This window comes from Sylvia atricapilla, chromosome W (genome assembly GCF_009819655.1).
Source record: "Sylvia atricapilla isolate bSylAtr1 chromosome W, bSylAtr1.pri, whole genome shotgun sequence".
NCBI lineage: Eukaryota > Metazoa > Chordata > Aves > Passeriformes > Sylviidae > Sylvia > Sylvia atricapilla.
In genome coordinates, this window is record NC_089173.1 from 17,783,316 (window position 1) to 17,802,190 (window position 18,875).

Sequence of the window (18,875 nt, forward strand, 5' to 3'; positions counted from 1 at the left end):
TGACCAAGAAATGATCTGCTATGGAGGGCAAGAAGGCCCTACTGCAGAAGGGGTTAAACTGTCTGGAAGCAGGAATGCCAGAGACAGAAGGACTTTCTGTAAGGGAATGAAGTTTCCCCTGGTGAGAAGTGTCCTGGGTTGTAGTTTAGGATGTATTCTATCACCATCTTCAGTTAATGGCCCATCAATGCCTTGTACATGACTCATAGATAACTCCCTCCGGGAGTTCTCTCTCTTTAATGGGGCATCAAGGACCTCCTCTATGACTCATCATCCCATTGTGAGATGCTCCGCCCAAGGGGAGGAGCCAAGCATTCTCACCTGGATATAAGCAGAGATTTGGGACAGTACAAGCAGTCCTCATCCACTGGATTTCCAGAGGACGAGAGCTACCAGACCTTTCTACGAGATCACTGCTTCAGGAAGACCACCTCGTCTGGACTGCTTCCATCACCCTGATCAGGTTGTATTCTGACTCTGTCAGTGGTTTTTTCTGTTGTTGTTTTTTTTGTTGTTGTTTTGTTTTGTTTTGTTTTGTTTTGTATTATTGCATTTTTTTTATTTTATTTTTCCTTTTTTTCTCATTAAATTGTATTTCTGACTTGGAGCCTCTCACTCGGTTTGTTTTCAAACCACAACAATGAGATAAACAGCCATAGCATTTTCTTGTTGCCATCCTGGAATGCAAGTGCTCAGAGGCCACCTTTGGGCAGCAGAGATGGGTAGAGGGGTGGTTCCAAGGCAGGGCTGAGACACCTCATACAATTGCTTGTGGGATTGGTCCTGGTGCAGGGTATATAACAAATCAGCTTGTGATGCATCCCACACAAAAATATAAAGAAATGGGGTTATATTTATTTATAAATGTTATATTTAATGTTCTATCTGAAAGTGCTCCATACTCAACTTCTGTGAAGATTTTCCTTCTGATATGACCTAAAAAAATATATTATTCGAAGTGCAAAATCACAGTAATGGTCCTAGACTGGAAACACTTTATCCTTTAATATTCCTAACTGGTACTTAAGGATGATATTATTACAGCTGTTGCTTCCTTAGGATGTTACCTTCATTCAACAAGAAGCAAGTTACTGGGTTATAAACAGATGTATCACTGTGGCCAAATTGGTATCTGAAAGGATTAGGCTAATCCTCAAGCTGGTTGGGCCAGCCTAGTTTATTTGGAATCTTACCACATCCTTGGTCTAGCCACTGCCTTATTTTACAATTTGAGAGTGAATACATTTAATGATGTCTTTAATAATATTCATAGATCTTGGGCTGCCCAGTCCTCTGAGTTGGAGGACCACAACTGCAGGAACAGTGACTTTCCATTTGTCCACACTGAAAATGTAAGGTACTAGCTATATCAGTTGAGTGTTTGTGGATGCGGAATGCGAGAAATCAGGCAGCAGCACAGTGTCTGTGTGAAATTAAGTCACACAGATTTCTCATACTGGCCTGAGAAATTGTAAGGAGGAATTGAAACAGTCCTTAGAGAAAGTAAAACAACCCTTGTAGGTGTTGTCTCCCTTGCAGCTGTTGTTTGTCTTGTGTTGTTTTCTACTGCCATTCCTAATCAGAGCGACAAGTGTATATAAATCCATGGGTGTCACTGTGGAGTTGGAGACAGGGATGTAACATTAACATACCGAGTTTGTGCAGTGACAACCAACGTTTATTGTCTGGCAGCTCCTTTTATAGAGCTTTCAAATTTCCTGCACTTACAGACATGACTGGTCAAGGATCTCAACTCTGCCTAGCTCACTGGCCAATGATATGGGTGTATCTGTGCTTCACAGGGGTTGGCTGAGGTCCTCTGACTGGGTTTGAATCTGACCTATCATTGTCATGTCTAGGGACTTGTTTACTTTGAGCTAGGCTGGTCGAGCTGGTGTCTGTTAAGCCAAATTATCTGTGCAGCTATAAACCAGCTATATCTGTCACAGTTTCCCCTTTCAGTTTTAATAAAAATGCAAAGTATTCTCTGTTATCTTACCTGCAAGGCCCCTTTGTGGATAAGATGACAGGACAACATGATGACATATATAATTTTACCTAACTCGACAAGCCTAGCCTCTCTCAGCCAGTGATGCATCCCATATATCATAGAAAATGTTACATCCATTCCCAGGAGCTGTTAGGCCCGATTACCAACAATACAATCTTTCAAATTGGCACACTGCATCTTATTACTTAGAAGTTACATACTTACAACTTAACTCTTTGAATAAGAAACATTTCAACTTTAGAGCTATGGGAAAATCAAATAACAGGGAAAGCAATTTGTCAAGTTCAGGTTTTTTGCCTTAAATAAACTTGTCATCTCAAAAGGTCCCAGATCACCATGTATCAATTGCACAAGTCATTTAACTCACAGCTCTATGACATCTGCTGGAGCTTCATCAGGAAGATGTTGTCTCTAATCCTGAGCAGAACACAGAACAGGGTGAACACACCTGGTGGGTATCCATCGTGTTCCAGTGTCAGTGGAAACACAGGCATACCCATGTCCCCATGTAATGAGGTCCCATGGACCTTCCCACTTGTTCGTGATAATGTCTTTTTACCATTACTTTAGGTTTAGGTGACTGAGCATCTCCAGATGACTGCAGTGATAGGAAATTATTTAAGATTACTGGCTTTGGGGATTGTTCTGGCACTGTTAAGTGATTCAAGGTGTAAACAGCTTTCGCTACTCTGCTCTGTGGGGTTTCACTACACATTCCCCTTTTTTGTTTATCTAAGATGCGTTTTAAAGTGTCATGTGAATGTTCGATGATAGTCTGTCCAGTTGCTAAATGGGATATACCAGTTTGGTGTGACACACCCCAGAGCTGTAGAAATTGTCTAGTTTTTTGTGATGTGTATGCAGGTCCATTATCTGTTTTGATGTTATGAGGGATACTCAAAGCAGCAAAGGCTAATCACCAATGTGCAATGGCATCCTGGCCTTTTTCTCTTGAGTGGACTGATGCCCATATGGCAGAGGAAAAAGTATCAATTGATACATGCACATATTTTAATCATCTGAATTTGGGAATATGAGTGACATCAGTCTGCCAGATTTGTAAAGCCTTTAAGCCATGGGGATTAACTCCCATCTGTGGTGGTGCAGTGTGGCCTTGGTAGTCAGCACAAGTATTGACTATGTTGCGAGCCTCTGTGTTCAACAGCAGAAATTGCCTCTGCAGAGCTCCAATACCTTGATGAAAGAAGTTGTGTGATGCTTTTGCTTGTGCCAGCATGTCTGGCTCTGGTGCTGTCCAGGCAGGGCTAGCTAGGTGATCTGCTCGTGCCTTGCCCTCTGTAATAAAAACTGGGAGATTTGTATGGCTTCTCATTTTAGGGGTAGTGTGGGATATTTCACACCCCTTAAAACAGTGGCCCCTGTTAAAAATCCATCCCCATCCAGACTCCCCAAGTAGATAAAACATCCCTCCCCCACAGGTTAAGTGGTGCTGCAGTGATGTAAGGTTTAATGGTAGCTGTTTGTCCCTCAGGATTTTTTACCAAAACATGTTTGCAGCTCAAACAGCTCTGTGTGGTTCTTACAAGGCCAGAAACAGTGGATCCTGCAGGCTCAGTGGGCCCCAATGGAGGCCAAGTGTGAAAGAGATGATGGTGACGTCTGCCCCTGTGTCAATCATTCCACTGACCTTTATCTGCGAAGGCTTTGCTTGAGGCATTGTGACAGTACACATCCTATTGGGCCTCTGATCACCAACAACCTGGGTCCAAAATACTTGAGGTTCACTTGTAACCTGAAGCCTTGGTCTCCTCACACCTTGAGATCTGTATTTGGGACACAAGACTTAAAAGGGATAAGCTGGGCAATTCTGGTTTTTTTCAGGAATAGTCATGGGTGGAGTAGGGGTTGAAACCATTGCGTGTATTAGTCCAGTAAAATCTGCGTAAATAACACCAAGGTGTACAGTGATACCTTGCATTGTGGCACTGGACCTTCCAGTCAACAGAGCACTCAATCCTCTCCTGATAGGCCCCTGAACCTCGAGAGGGATCTTATTTACCTTTGAGGTGCTTACAGTTACTGCGATGGAAGTAGACACATCCATTCCAGCTGCTCCTCGAGTCCTTCCTGTGAGTTAATTACATAGGCTTGGACAGGAGGGCGAGGAGATGCTTGTGTCTTCACCCATCGCCCCCTAACACTGGGTTGTCCGTTTCCCTGGTTCTTAAAGGATTCTTTAAAAGATTGTTTGTTAGTATAGATTTTGTATTTGCACTGTCTGGCCATGTGACCAGGTTTCCCACATCATTACAATTAACATTGATATTCTTCTGTCCTTGGAATGTCCCCATTAGAGTGGGCTTGCAGGGACAATTTGCTCTCAGGTGACCTCGTTGTCCACACTTGTAGCATTGAGATGTTACCTTTACAGCAGTTGCTATGCAATCTGCTAGCACAGTCATGTTATGAGAATTAGATCCAACCTTGGCACAGGCATTTATCAATTCATTTTGTGATGGATTTTCATTGGGTAGCAGCTCAATAACCTTTCAACAGTCCTCATTGGCATTGTCCTTTGCCAATTGTAAAATTAGATGATTTCTGGCCTCAACATTAACAATTTGTTTTTCCATAGCATCTTGTAATCGCTCTATAAACTGTAGACATGTTTCTTTGACTCGTCTGATTTTGGAATATGTTTGGGTTGGGTTTGCCATGTTAGGTACCTTAGTGCCTGCAGTCCCAATTCCTTCACCAACGCCAGTATTAATGGATGAAGCCTAGCCTGGAGTTGGGGATCCCCCACTAGTGGTAATCCCAGTTGAGGGACCCCTGCATCATAATGTGGGTGTTCTCGTGGAACCTTTAGATTTTTTAACTTTTGTTTCTCAGCACTGCTTTTCCATGTAGATTCGAACACCATATATTTGACTGTTGTAAACATTAATTTGGCAAGCTGCTTTATATCAAAAGGAGTAACCTCCTTGATGGTTAGGAATCGTAGCATATTAGCAGTGGGAGTAGAACCCAAGCCATGCTTGACCACTAGCTGATGCAGTTCAGAAAGAACTAGCCACACTGGAAAGGGATGTACTTGTCAGGAGTAGTTCCATTGCCTCTTATTACTGGATAAACAGTAACTGTCCCATCCTCAGGCTCCCAGCCCCCTGACATGGGTACATCAATGAGTTCTGCCCCTTCGTAGAACCCACTCGTGATAGCCACCTGTTTTACCTTTTGCCAAATGCTCACAGGATTGGGCAGGGCTGCTGGCAGTGCAGCAATGGCGGCAATATTGCGGTGTTCCACAGGGGGACAATGGCTCTGGCTCTCTCTGCTGGTCTCCCTCGCATCCCTTGCTGGTACACATTCCAGGGACAGCTCCAGTAATGGGGCTCTGCTCACAGCAGCAGCAACGGTGATTCCGGGGTCCCTGGGTCCGCTGTTACTTCCAGGTCTTATGTCTCCAGGAACTGCTGGTGACACATTTACCGTACCCAGCAGGGCACAGGCACAGGTGCAGGCACACCCCCTGGAAGGCCTGGTCAGAGGTGTGGTCTTGGAGCTGGCCCACTCAGTTGCAGGAGGAGGCGGTTCTGGCAGGCGTGTGGTAGCAGGGGGTGTGTGTGGTCCTAGTGCGTGCTGATCCGGTGGCTGTGCAGGTGCAGTTGGAGCTGTAGGGTGCTCTGTCACCATGGGAACCATGCAGTCCTGCACAGCTAGGCACGGTAACAGATTACTCGCTTGTCAGAGGGTGACAGCACAGTTCCACCGCAGAAGTGGCTAAACTGTGACAGTAGCTGAGTGGCTGGCAGGAGCTAGGTGCTGCCTCAGAGCAGCCAGATGCAGTCTCAGGGATCATGGCAGACACGGCAGGGTGTGGTGCATTAGAGCACGGAGTGGCAGGCAGGGTTAGGCAATAGCCAGGGACTTGACAGCCGCTGAGCGCCTGGCAGCAGCCAGCAGCAGGCGCCATTTCACAGCAGCTGGTGGCAGGTGCGGCTTTGTGGCAGCCAGATATCTCGCAGCCAATGGGCACACTCTCAAAGTGGCTGGAGGCAATCTCAGGGATGTCTGCCAGTCCAGCAGGAAACAGGGCAGCAGAGCACAGTGGCAAAGAGGCCAGTCGTGATTTCAGGGGTCTGGGCAGAAGCAGCAAGGCATGGTTTGTCTGCGGCATGTTCTGCCAGCAGTGCATCCCCTCCTGGGACGGTGGCAGGGTCCCAGGTGACCAGGGCACGCTCTGCTTGGGAGACATCCCTGCAGGGGGCGGCGGTGTGATCCCAGGGGGTTTTGCTGTCCACTGTGATTTCTCCACCTATCCTCCTCTCTCGCTCTCCTGACGCAGCATCTATGCCCCCCGCCGCCTCCCCCGGTGCCATGCTTTTGCCGCACGCCTTGGCGGGCGGCGCCAGTGACAATCCCTCTGCCATCCTTGTCTCTCGCTCTGTCTTCAATTGTTTTAATAAATTAATGATGAGCTTCCGGGGTTTTATAATGCTAATGGCGGTCTCATCACCTGTCAAGCCTGCTGAAAGGATATGTTGGCCAGCCCGCTCGCACGTGTTTGCACCTAGAGCGGCTTGTTGGGAGTTAGGTTTTGTTCCTTTTTACTCTAAAGATTTTTTTCCCCATAAGTTACCAAGGAGACTAAATGTCGTACTTAAGACTATTCAACAAAACAAAGGGGTGGTCGAAAGCTTGGAGGGGGGTGGGGGTTTGAGGCAGGTAAAGAGCAGACCTTCAGGCAGCCTGTCTGTTCTGCTTTGCGGCATTCGGGGAGAAAGCACTGCTGGGTTGGTGCTCCTGCTGGAGGATTTCACTGCAGTCCAGTCTTGGGAAATCTGCCATCATCTGCTCGCCCTGGAATTCTGAGCTTCTCTGCTGCCCTGCGAGAGCTGGGCCAGCCCTGCCCTGCCGTCGTGGTTCCATCAGCGCTGCTCGTCTGCTACAGTGACCCTGCATCCCTCTGCCCTGCTGGGACACTCTGCCCCTGCCCTGCCAGGACATTCTGCCACTCCACAGCTACCAAGACTTTTTTTTCCACTGTTCCCAGCTTGGTGCTCTGAGGATCCTACAAAGGCACCGAGACCAAACTGCCCTGGGTTTTTGTGAAGCAAAGTCCTCGAAGTTCTTGGTACTGTTTTTGTTATCAGTGCTGTAGTTGGTATTTTGGTTGTTGTTTGTTTGTTTGTTTTTATACATACCAGTAAAGAACTGCTATTTCTATTTCCAAAATCTTTTGTGATATGAATAAAATGTAAGAGATTCCCATTTTCTTACACAGTCTGTCATTTGTTAAAAAGTTGTACTGTTTCAAATATTATGCCAGTTGTAAACCGGTCTGTTAAGCTGTTTGTACCAAAGTTTGTACCCTCAAACATCTTATTCCAAGTTGTATACCCCCTCTAAAACCCCGGGGTCCCCCCCTTCCGTCGGGCTAGGCTGTCGCCGTTCCCTGCCGGCTCCTCGAGCTGCCGGCCCCGCCTAATAGGAAAATCCAAGGACTTCCATGGTGCACCGCTCCAAAACCGAAATACAGTTGCCGGCAAACGGACCCAAAAGCCGCGACCCAGCACCAAATCCAGGTAAAAAGGGAGGCACTACAACACCGAGAAGACCCTCAGCTACCTAAAGACTGAATTCTGCTTCTGCCGCCTCGCCACGACCACAAAGGGACTGGGAAGAAGTGACACCCCTAGACCACACGAGCCCAGTTGGGTTGCCGGGAATTCCCGCGAGGCAGGAACTCCCGACTCTGCTGCGGAGAGAGCAGCAGATTCGCCTGACACCTGATCCTCAGCGGCGACAGGAGCGAGGGCGGCGACAGGAGCAGCGGCGGCGCAGGCGACCCCTCGAGTTCCCCCTTTAAAGAGCTGACTAATAAAGGCTTTTCAAAGGAGCAGGTCTCCTGGCCCAATTTTTAACATTTTGCCTAAAACCTTTTAACTGAAAAATTATAATTGGAAAAAGGGTGGTGGTGGTAGTTTACATTCTCCATTCCAAGGGAAGCTCCAGCTTTCCCTGACAAATACCTGTCTTCCTAAACCAAGACACGGCTCCTTCGGACATGTCCAGTCGGTGGCTCCTCACATCACGTTATAAAGGCTACTAAAGCCCATTCGTCATACTTTTACAATCTATTTTTTTAAATAAGTGTCCATACCTGCAGGAGGGGGTCCCGCGCCCCCATGGCGTCTCTAATCCACCAAAGGAGGGTCTGGGACGTTCCTCGCCGCAGTCTTCGCTGCCTGCAGCACTCCTTGCTGCCCACAGTTTTCTGCTGCCCGCAACTCTCTGCCTGCAGCTTCCTCTACTGCCCGCAGCTCTCTGCTACCCACAGTTTCTTCTGCTGATTTGTTAAAAAAATATGGATATTGATCTAATACCAATATCCAACTATGACGGACAAAGACTCTCTAACAGTTTGAAGTTAGAAAGTGTATGTTTATTACGACGCCGGGCAGCGTGAGGGATAGCTCCCAAATACACACGCGCAATTTACAGATGATCACAGGGTCTTTTTATGTACAAAAGTGTTGAATACCCAAAACACAAATGCATATTCATGACTCTGGTCCATCCCATTCCCCGCTTCGTATGGTAATTAGCCAAAAAGCAATTAAGCATGCGTAGTTTGTTCTTTGAAATGGGTCGGTGGTCCTTTTTAGGGGGTGGGGTCTCAAAATGATGAAGTAAGATGCGTCTTCCTCGCTTTGCCTTTTTAACCTTTTAGTGTTGGTGACACCTGGATCCTGTTTTCTCAAGACTATCTGATTTATGATCACATTGTGTTCTTGGAGTCTATTGATTAAGTTGACAGGTCTCCTGATTTATCGGTTCCTTAAATCCGGCTTATGTTAAAAAAAGGAAGTTTACCTCAGCAATGTCTAGTTAGTAAAAGGGGAGTCTACGTGCTAAAGTCTTTTATTCTTCAAAATGTAAAGGGAAGTCTACGTCAGCAAGTCCACGTCTAATTCTTTAACTAAAGTCCTTAATTCTTTAAAATTAATATCTCATTCCCCACTTCTTCTTTAAAGTGAGTAAATTCTTTTACTCAATATAGAGAGTCTTCTTCATCTATCCAAGCCGCACAGCTGGTGTCTCTCAAGACTAAGCCATATGCTTTTGATAGTGAGGTTAAGGCTGCTACTCGTCGTAGCATCCTCCAATTCCAAACAAGTATTGCAACAGATAAAATTAAACTTATACTAACTAAAATAAGCAACACAACTATGGGGTGGACTAAGGTGTTTAGTATACCAGTTGCTGTTGGAGACCATCCAAAAAAGAACATCCCACCAATGATGAGACAAATGTTCTTCAAACCTTTTAAAAACTCCTTTGATGGTCTCTGTATCATGGTGAATTGTAATTAATGTCTTTTTGCCCCCTTCTCTAATTTCCTTTAAGATTTCTCTCAGTTCAGGGTGTTTCATCAATTGAGCAACTAGAGTCAAATTCATCCCTATGGGCACAGGCAGTATCTTCTCTACAGTGGTTAGGTTAGTCTTTATATATTGTTGTGATACTACAGGTGCTCGATAGGAAAAATCACATCCCTTAATTCTGACAAAATTGCAAACACACAAATTGAATTTGGTCTCCTTTACAATTTGGCTGGCTATTCTTAAGATGAGGCACGCTGTCCTTAGACAGACACAACCTTGTCCTGTATACACCAGTGAAGTTTTCTGTTCGCCTGGATGCGTTTCAAAGTGACAAATATTTTGATCTGTATCTAAGCAAGTGTCTTTGACACCTTCCTCGCAGTGCAGGGCTCTAGATTAACAGTTTGCCATTTTCCTTCAATTTCTCGTGCCCACATCCTGTGCTCAGAAGGGTACAATACAGTTCCCTCATGGTTTAATCCTAAGGGGACTATTGGATGTATCAGGTCCACTGAGGCATCATGTGTGGTTATTGCACACCCCTCGATTTTGAGCCTAAACTGTGGACATTGACTCAAGCATTTGTCACAACATTCAGGACTAATGCGGATGGATCTCATGGGTGGGTGGTAAGCCTTGTGGAACCCATCCTGTACGAATGCATATTTACATCCCCAAACATTTCTTCCTTCCCACAAGCTTGCATTCGTGACTTTTAGCATCTTATTTAGAGCCTTACGAGAGTAAGCATCATAAGCTCTCCCTTGACACCTATTTATCTCAGTCACATTGTACCTGCATGGTACTGCATTGACTCTCGTTATGGTTAAGGGAATTACTGCAATAATTACAACTTTCCACATAATGTCCATACTGTCAATACATCTATTTGTGATTCCGAGTGAACTTCAGCTTCAGTTCATTATCGCCTGGTGTGATTTTCTAGATTCCTTCTGGGGCTTTCTTCACTCGGGAGTGATGGATCCAGGCCTTCTGTTCCTTGACCTTGATTGCAGTGAAGGTAGTAAGAAGCACCTGGAATGGTCCTTCCCACTGTGGTTCCAAGGTCTTTTCTGCAAAAGACTTAATATATACATAATCCCCAGGTTGTATATCATGTACTGGCCCATCTAATTCCCTGTTTTGAGCTCCAGACACATGTTTCTCAATTTCTCTGAGTTGTCTATTTAGTGCCCCTACTTGCATGGGTGTTGTTCCTTCTTGAACTGCATATGGCCTTCCATATAATATTTCAAAAGGGCTCAGTTTCTCTTTTGCCCTTGGTTTTGTCCGAATTCGCAATAATGCCAATGGGAGAGCCTGGGGCCAGGGCAAATTTGCTTCTTGCCCCAGTCTCACTATTTGTTCAAGTGGTTCATTTTTCCACTTGGCCACTAGATTGAGGGTGATATGGGGTGAAATACAGTGTGGTCCTCTATCTGAGGATATGGTGGCTGGAACTCCAAAACGAGGTATTATTTCTTGCAACAGTGCTTTGGTTACCTCTCGGGCCTTAGCTCTTTTAGCAGGAAAGGCTTCTGGCCATCCTGAAAAAGTATCAGTTAACACCAATAGGTAACGATATCCTCCCCTCCTGGGCAGCTCTGTAAAGTCAATTTGCCATTGTTGCCCAGGTCCACAGCCTTTCCCAATTTGTCCCACTTTAGGCTTTGGGGTGTTTTTGGGATTAGTTCGGAGGCAAAGACTACACTGACGAGTTACTTGTCCCCAGTGTGTTTTCTTATGTTCCCTCTGTACTAATGACCACAACAAATAGGAGGGTACTACAAGTTTTCCTTCTTTTGTCACAGCCCATCCCTCCTGGTTATAACTTGCCTTTTCTGCCTTAATAAGTCTCTTATCCTTTTTGTTGTATATTGGCTTACCTTCAATAGAAATCATCAGTTATCTTACTTTTTGCTGCTTCTTTTGCCTCTCTATCCGCCAGCATGTTCCCCTCTTCCAACTCCGAGCTCACTTTCTGGTGTGCCTTGATGTGCACGATGGCTACCTCTTCAGGCAGTTGCACTGCATCTAACAGTCTCAATATTTCTTGTGCGTGTTTAATGTTCTTTCCTTGTGAGTTTAACAGTCCTCTCTTTTTCCAAATGGCTCCATGTGCATGAACTACTCCAAATGCATACCTTGAGTCCGTATAGATGTTAATTCTTTTTCCTTTTGCCAGCTCCAGAGCTCGAATTAAGGCAATTATCTCAGCCTTCTGTGCAGAGGTATTTGTTGGTAATGGTTTGGACTCTATTACCTTTCTGCTTGTGGCAACTGCATACCCAGCATGTCTCTTTCCACTGATGACATAGCTGCTCCCATCAGTCATTTTCAAGCGGGGTATCTTTCAGATCCAGGCGACTGGAGTAGGTGGCTTCAATGGTCTCCAGGCAATCATGGATCACTGGTTCTCCCATACTGCCACTGAGGAAGGAAGCTGGGTTCACAATGTTAGTTACCACAATCTCAACATCATCTTGTTCCACCAGTATAGCTTGGTACTTCAGGAATCTCTGTGGGGAGAGCCAGTGCCCCCCTTTCGTTTCCAGGACTGTAGACACTGTGTGAGACACTAGCACATCTTCTGACCCAGGGTGAACTTGCGTGCCTCTTGGATGTTCACTGCCACTGCTGCGACGGCTCTGAGGCACCCTGGCCACCCCTTAGCTGCCGTATCCAGCTGTTTAGAGGCGTAGGCAACTACCCTTCGATATGGACCCAGATTTTGTGCTAGTATCCCTAAAGCAATCCCTTGCTTCTCATGAGAAAACAAAAAGAATGGCCTACTCACATCTGGAAGTCCCAAGGCTGGTGCTGACATGAGGGCCTTCTTTAGCTGGTTTTGTCCATTGAAGATCTCTGCTTCCTTCCGTGATCAAGGCATACAGAGGTTTAACAAATAATCCATAATTATCCTGTCATACCTAAAAAGGTTCTCAGTTCCTTCACTGTCTGAGGCTTTGGGGTCTGGCATATTGCGTCTTTGCGATCTTGCCCTAGGGTTCTTTGTCCAGCACTCACTTCATAGCCCAGGTCACTATTTGGGCTTTCTTTTGAGATACTCGATACCCCTGCAGGCCCAAAAAGTTTAGGAGGCTTACCGTCCAGTCCACGCATGTTTCCTGGGTCTGGGTGACTATTAGGAGGTCATCCACATACTGGAGGAACTGTCCTTCTCCTGGTGGAGGTACCCAAGACTCTAAGTCCTTTGCAAGCTGCTCCCCAAATATAGTGGGTGAATTCTTGTACCCCTGGGGAAGCACACACCATGTGAGCTGGTTCTTCCGTCCCGTTTTGGGGTTCTCCCACTCAAATGCAGAGATTTTCTGGCTGGCTTCATGGAGAGGGAGGCAAAAGAAAGCATCCTTCAAATCTAAAACAGTAAACCAGTTTAGTTCAGGATTTAAATGATTTAACAAGGTATAAGGATTAGCAAGTACTGGATACAAATCTTCAGTTATCTTGTTAACAGCCCTTAAGTCCTGTACTAGCCTGTATGAGTCGTGGGGCTTCTTCACTGGCAGGAGAGGAGTGTTAAAATCTTCAGAAAGTTCTCAATAATTGGACTAATCCCTTCTCTATCTTCTTTCTTTTGGGGGTTATTGTTTAACTCTTACTGGCTGTTCCCCTTCTTTAAGTTTGATTTGTACTGGTAGTGCATTCTTTGCCCTGCCTGGTATGTCAGAAGCCCACACTCCAGGAAACACTTGATACTTTTTTCTTTTTTTTTTTTTTTAATCATTATTCTAGATATTGTTGATACTTTACCTCCAAAATAATTTCCCCATTCTTAAATTTTTATTTTTTTTACCTCCACCTGCTCTAGCAGTTTTGTGCCCAAAAGTGCAGATGGAGCTTTAGGCATATATAAAAATTGAAGAATTTTTCATTATTTCCCAATTTATACTCCAATGGTTCACAAAAGTAACCTCTTTCAGATTGGCCAGTCGCTCCTTTTACCATAACATAGTCATTGGTTACAGGTATTAGGGCCTTATTTAGCACTGAAAATGTTGCCCTGCTGTCTATTAAGAATTAAACTCTTCAGGCCTCATCCAGTAAACCTTCTAGATTCCGGCTGTCTGGACCCTGGATCTTCTGGAGTTTCCACCTGATGTCTCTTGTAGACTGTCCTAAAAATAAATTTATTAATTGCTGTGTCCCTTCATTAGATCCAGGATCCAGGGTGGTGTGTCGGCGCATCGCATCTCGCAGGTGATCTAGAAATCCACAAGGTGTTTGGGAGGGGCCTTGTTTGACAGCATATAGTGCTGACCAAATTATGGTTTTGAAGATTGCTCTTTTTAGCCCTTCTACTATCAATTTTTGGTATGTTTTTAATTGTCCCAACCCCTCATCATTATTAGGATCCCAGCCTGGGTCTTTAGCCACTTTCAAAACTAATTGCTTTTCAGTTTCTGTTAAGGCATCAAGCAGCAATTGGAGGTCTGCCCAATCAGGTAAATGCTGCTTAATAATAAACTTCATTTTCTTAGCAACCCCTATTGGATCACTTCGATAACCCTTAGCACTCTTTTCCCAGATCTCTAAATCAATTGAGGAAAAGGGAACTTTAATCAGTTTTGTTTCTCCATCAGAGGTCATTGCTTATCTGCTTGTATGTATGCTTGTATGACCCCTGTGGTTTGTTTTCGGGTCCTGGATGCTATAGGCCCTTGTGGGGGAAGTTTGGGGGCTGACAGGGGAGGTTCAGGTTCATCCCACTCACTGTCACTGCTAGGCAGTGGTGGGTATGGTTCAGGAGTGGGTGGAGAAACCCCTGCCTTAGTTGCTGTCCTTCCAAGGGAAGATGAAGTTACAGATGAAGCAGGGGAGGCTGGGCTTAATGGTGGTTCTGAATCTGCATTTCCCCCCACCCTCCCCCTTTCCTGTCTTTTGGGAGGTGGTTTAAGTATGTCTTCTGTCTCCTGTTCCAAAGCCTCTACTTGGTATACCTTGTCAGGATGTGTGCACCTCTGATTTATCCAGCAGGTGCTGCAGCAACGTTTGGGCTTCCCTTTAGTAGCTTTATTGTCCTTTTCAAGGGCCAGTACTAAAGGATCAGATGGAGGCTTCATTCCACAATGCCTTTGCTACTCAGGGTGATTTCGAAGGCTGAAAAACATATCTGCATATGTCACTTCTGACCACCTTTGTTCCCGCTGGAAAAAAAGCATTAACTGTAGTAGTGTCTCATAGTCCAGTGTACCATTTGCTGGCCACTTCACTCCCTCATCAAGTTTATAGAGTGGCCACCACTGTGTACATAACTTGACCAGCTCCCTCCTGGTTTCTGTACCATCACAACCCACCAGCTCTTTCCAGTGTGTTAAAATGCACCCCAAAGGGCTTCCTCTGGCAATCTCTTTGCTTTCATTTGCTCCCATATTCAGGATCCTATTTTTCCCAACGCCTTTTGACACACAAAAAGGAAAAAAAGAAAAAAATAACAGAGAAAAAAAATTCCTCTTAAAAAAACCCACTACACAATCAGCCAGGCACTTGACCCCAAATTGCTGGTTATTAATCACTTATTAAACCGGGTCTTCTGTTATGCCTTGCCTTGGGTATATTACTACTAAAATAAGTAAAATTAACAAATGTGAACTTTGCAGAGTATCAACCGAGTTCTCGCAGGAATCCAACAATTCTACTAAAATCCCGGCCACCTCGGCTGGCACTGGGCTTTCCGTTCTCTGCACACAATCAAAAGCTGCTAGACCGGGTTTCCCTTTTCTGCAGGGACCTGGCTTCAAACACCAACAATTTTAGGCTCACAAAAGAAACAGCCGGGGTCCCTTGCGACCCTAAACACATTGAACCAAAAAAAAATTCAACAAGGTCTCGCCAAAATTCCCACAGATTTCAGCCGGGACGTAGCACAGACCCTTCCACAGGAAAGCGGGGGAGTCCTTGATCTTACACTGCTTTTCTGCTCCTCTGTGGTTGAGGATTAAGCCACCAGTACTTTAAGATGCTACCACACACTGGCAACTGCAAACCTCACAAACAGATAAGAATATTTCTTTTTAACTAAAACATCCACTCGCCAAAACCTCTCCGCGTCTTACATAGAGCTAAGGGACGTGGCTTGAGGTTGCGCAAGCCTAGATTCCTCTGCGGTTACCGGGAAACAAATCACCCCCAATCACCGCGGCTGTGTCGGGCATTCACTTTGAAAAGGAAAACCCCTTACCCTTGCTTGTTTTTTTTTTTTTTTGGGTTTTTTGTTTGTTTGTTTGTTTTTCCTTTTTTTTCCTTTTCTTTTAAACAATTTGTTCACCCACAGATGTTTTTCTACTAAACAACACACTGATTCAAATTACAGATACTCTTCAATCACGACATAAACTTGCAAAACTTCCAAAAACACTCGCAAAGGTTAGTAACACGGAGCAAAGTCACACAAACCAAAACGCGTACTACACAAGCTTTTACAAACCACAACATATACGGTACACAAATGATTCTTTTCCTCACCAAAACGCACACAATCACCAAACCACAGGACCACCACACACACACCTTCGGCGCGGGACCACGACCCAAGACGGCACCTTCCGTGCCCCAAAACTCGGGCCGGCCTTTCAGATTATGGATCACCAAGGCGCACCTTTAAACTACAAACCGAGATCGGAGCCACCACTGCTCCCCAAACCAACAAAACCTGCAGCCCTGGGGCCGCTGCTGCCCTCCCCTCTACGGGAGGGAGCTACAAGTTACCAGCTCTACCTGGAACACAACCAACCTTTTACAAGACTCCGCGGAGTTTCCAAAACCCAGTCAGGCTTCTGCTTTGCATAAGACGTCTCTTATGACTTATAAGCCGCCTCTATTCCAAGGTACCTGTTCCCAATATTTTAAACATACCTTTTGTCCGTAGTTCCAGCAGGCTCTGGTCTTTCCCCGGGGGTGTCAGCGGGGCCGCGGGAGCCCTCTTCCCAGGAAATTCTGGGCGGGCGCCCTGAGGGGTCCCAGACCCCGATGGCCCCCTCGGCCAGAGAGAGCAGTGTCCTGCCGCGGTCGCCAAAATGATTTGTTAAAAAAATATGGATATTGATCTAATACCAATATCCAACTATGACGGACAAAGACTCTCTAACAGTTTGAAGTTAGAAAGTGGATGTTTATTACGACGCCGGGCAGCGTGAGGGATAGCTCCCAAATACACACGCGCAATTTACAGATGATCACAGGGTCTTTTTATGTACAAAAGTGTTGAATACCCAAAACACAAATGCATATTCATGACTCTGGTCCATCCCATTCCCCGCTTCGTATGGTAATTAGCCAAAAAGCAATTAAGCATGCGTAGTTTGTTCTTTGAAATGGGTCGGTGGTCCTTTTTAGGGGGTGGGGTCTCAAAATGATGAAGTAAGATGGGTCTTCCTTGCTTTGCCTTTTTAACCTTTTAGTGTTGGTGACACCTGGATCCTGTTTTCTCAAGACTATCTGATTTATGATCACATTGTGTTCTTGGAGTCTATTGATTAAGTTGACAGGTCTCCTGATTTATCGGTTCCTTAAATCCGGCTTATGTAAAAAAAAGGAAGTTTACCTCAGCAATGTCTAGTTAGTAAAAGGGGAGTCTACGTGCTAAAGTCTTTTATTCTTCAAAATGTAAAGGGAAGTCTACGTCAGCAAGTCCACGTCTAATTCTTTAACTAAAGTCCTTAATTCTTTAAAATTAATATCTCACTGCTGCCCACAACTCTCTGCCCATGGCATTCTCTGCTGGCCGCAACTCTCTGCCCACAGCTTTCTGCAGCCCAACAGGCTGCCGGGAGCAAATTTTGCTGCTCCCCTGTATCCCCGCAATACCATGGCAGCATGTTGCTATCACATCGGGAGATCACCAGATGTCGCTGTGGAGTCAGAGACAGGGATGTAACATTAACACACCAAGTTCATCCAGCGACAACCAACATTTAGTGTCCAGCAGCTCCTTTTATAGAGCTTTCAAATTTCCTATGCTTACAGACATGACTGGTCAAGGATCTCAACTCTGCCTAGCTCACTGATCAATGATATGAGTGTAACCGTACTTCAAAGGGATTGGCTGAGGTCCTCTGACTGGGTTTGAATCTGACCTATCATTGTCGTGTCCAGGGACTTGTTTACTTTGAGCTAGGCTGGTCGAGGTGATGTCTCTTAAGCTAAATTATCTGTGCAGCTATAAACCAGCTATATCTGTCACACATGGGGCCAGAAAGGATTCATCCCAGAATACTGAAAGAGCTAGTGGATGTTATAGCAAAAGCCCTCTCGATCAGCAGGACCCTGAAAAAAGGTCTTTGGAGTCTAGGGGGGCCTCTGCTTACTAGAAGCTAGTCAGCACTATTCCAGTTTACAAAAAGGGTTTGAGGGAAGCCCCAGGAAACCACAGACCTATTAAGCTAACCCTAGTACTTGAAAAAAAATATGGAAAATATCACACTGAGTGCTATTAAAAGACATTTAAAGAGCAATGCAGTCATCAGGCACAGTTAACATGGGTTCACAAATGGGAAAGTCCTGTCTATCTAATCTGATATCCTACAATAAGGTCATCTGCCTAGTAAAATGAAGGGAAGGTGGTAGATGGAGTTTTTCTAATTTTTTGAAGGATTTGGATACTGACCCTTGCAGCATCTTTCTGGACAAGTTGTCCAACTGTGGTATGAGCAGGTATACACAGCACTGAGTAAAGAACTGGCTGAATGGCAAGGCTCAAATGGCTGTAGTGAATGGAGATACATATGGCTGGTGACTGGTCATCAGAAGCATTCCTCAGAGCTCAATTCTAAGCCCAGTTCGGTTCAATATATTTATCAGTTATCTGGATGCAGGAGTTGAATGCACCATTAGCAAGTGTGCTGGTGACTCTTGCCAGGGACTGGAGGCCGTGCAAGGGGATCTAGACAGACTGGAGCATTGGGCAATCATCAGTGGCATGAAATTTAACAAGAACAAATGCTGGTTTCTGCACCTGGGACAGAGAAACACCAGGCACAAGTATAGACTGGGAGACCGTAGACACAGTTTGTGGTGCTTGGGAATGAGGCTGCGGCTGAGCCTCATCCCTAATGGGCTACAACTGTGTTGGACAGGTGAACAATATTGAAGGCAAAGAAACGTGGAATGCTGAGGTGTACTGACCAATTACAAAAGGGTAGAGAGGTCACACAGGTGTAATGCATGTAAGGTGAAGGGTATAAAAGGTTGTACTGGGAAACAACAAAGTGCTGATGCTTGGAACCTTCTTCAGTGTCAGTTGTACCTCCATTGTCAGGAGATGAATGGCTGGAGAGCTGCAGTGGTCTGGTGTGTCTCAAGACTTCTGTCCTGTGTTGCCTGGCCAGCCCTTGACACCGGCCACAGTGAAGGTACGGTTTAGTATCCTGAGATACTTCCCCGATCCTGTGGGTCTTTGCCCTGAAGAAGCATGAGCAGTGACGAGAAATAAGGGAAGGACTCTGTTGTGGTCTGAAAGCAAACCGAGTGAGAGGCTCCAATTCAGAAATACA

At 45.4% G+C, this 18,875-nt stretch overlaps 1 long non-coding RNA gene across 2 annotated transcripts in view; it reads left to right on the forward strand.

Annotated features, from left to right (window-relative positions):
- LOC136373319 (uncharacterized) overlaps positions 1–18,875 on the forward strand; it is a 573,809-nt gene that overhangs the window by 344,617 nt on the left and 210,317 nt on the right. The window lies entirely within an intron of this gene.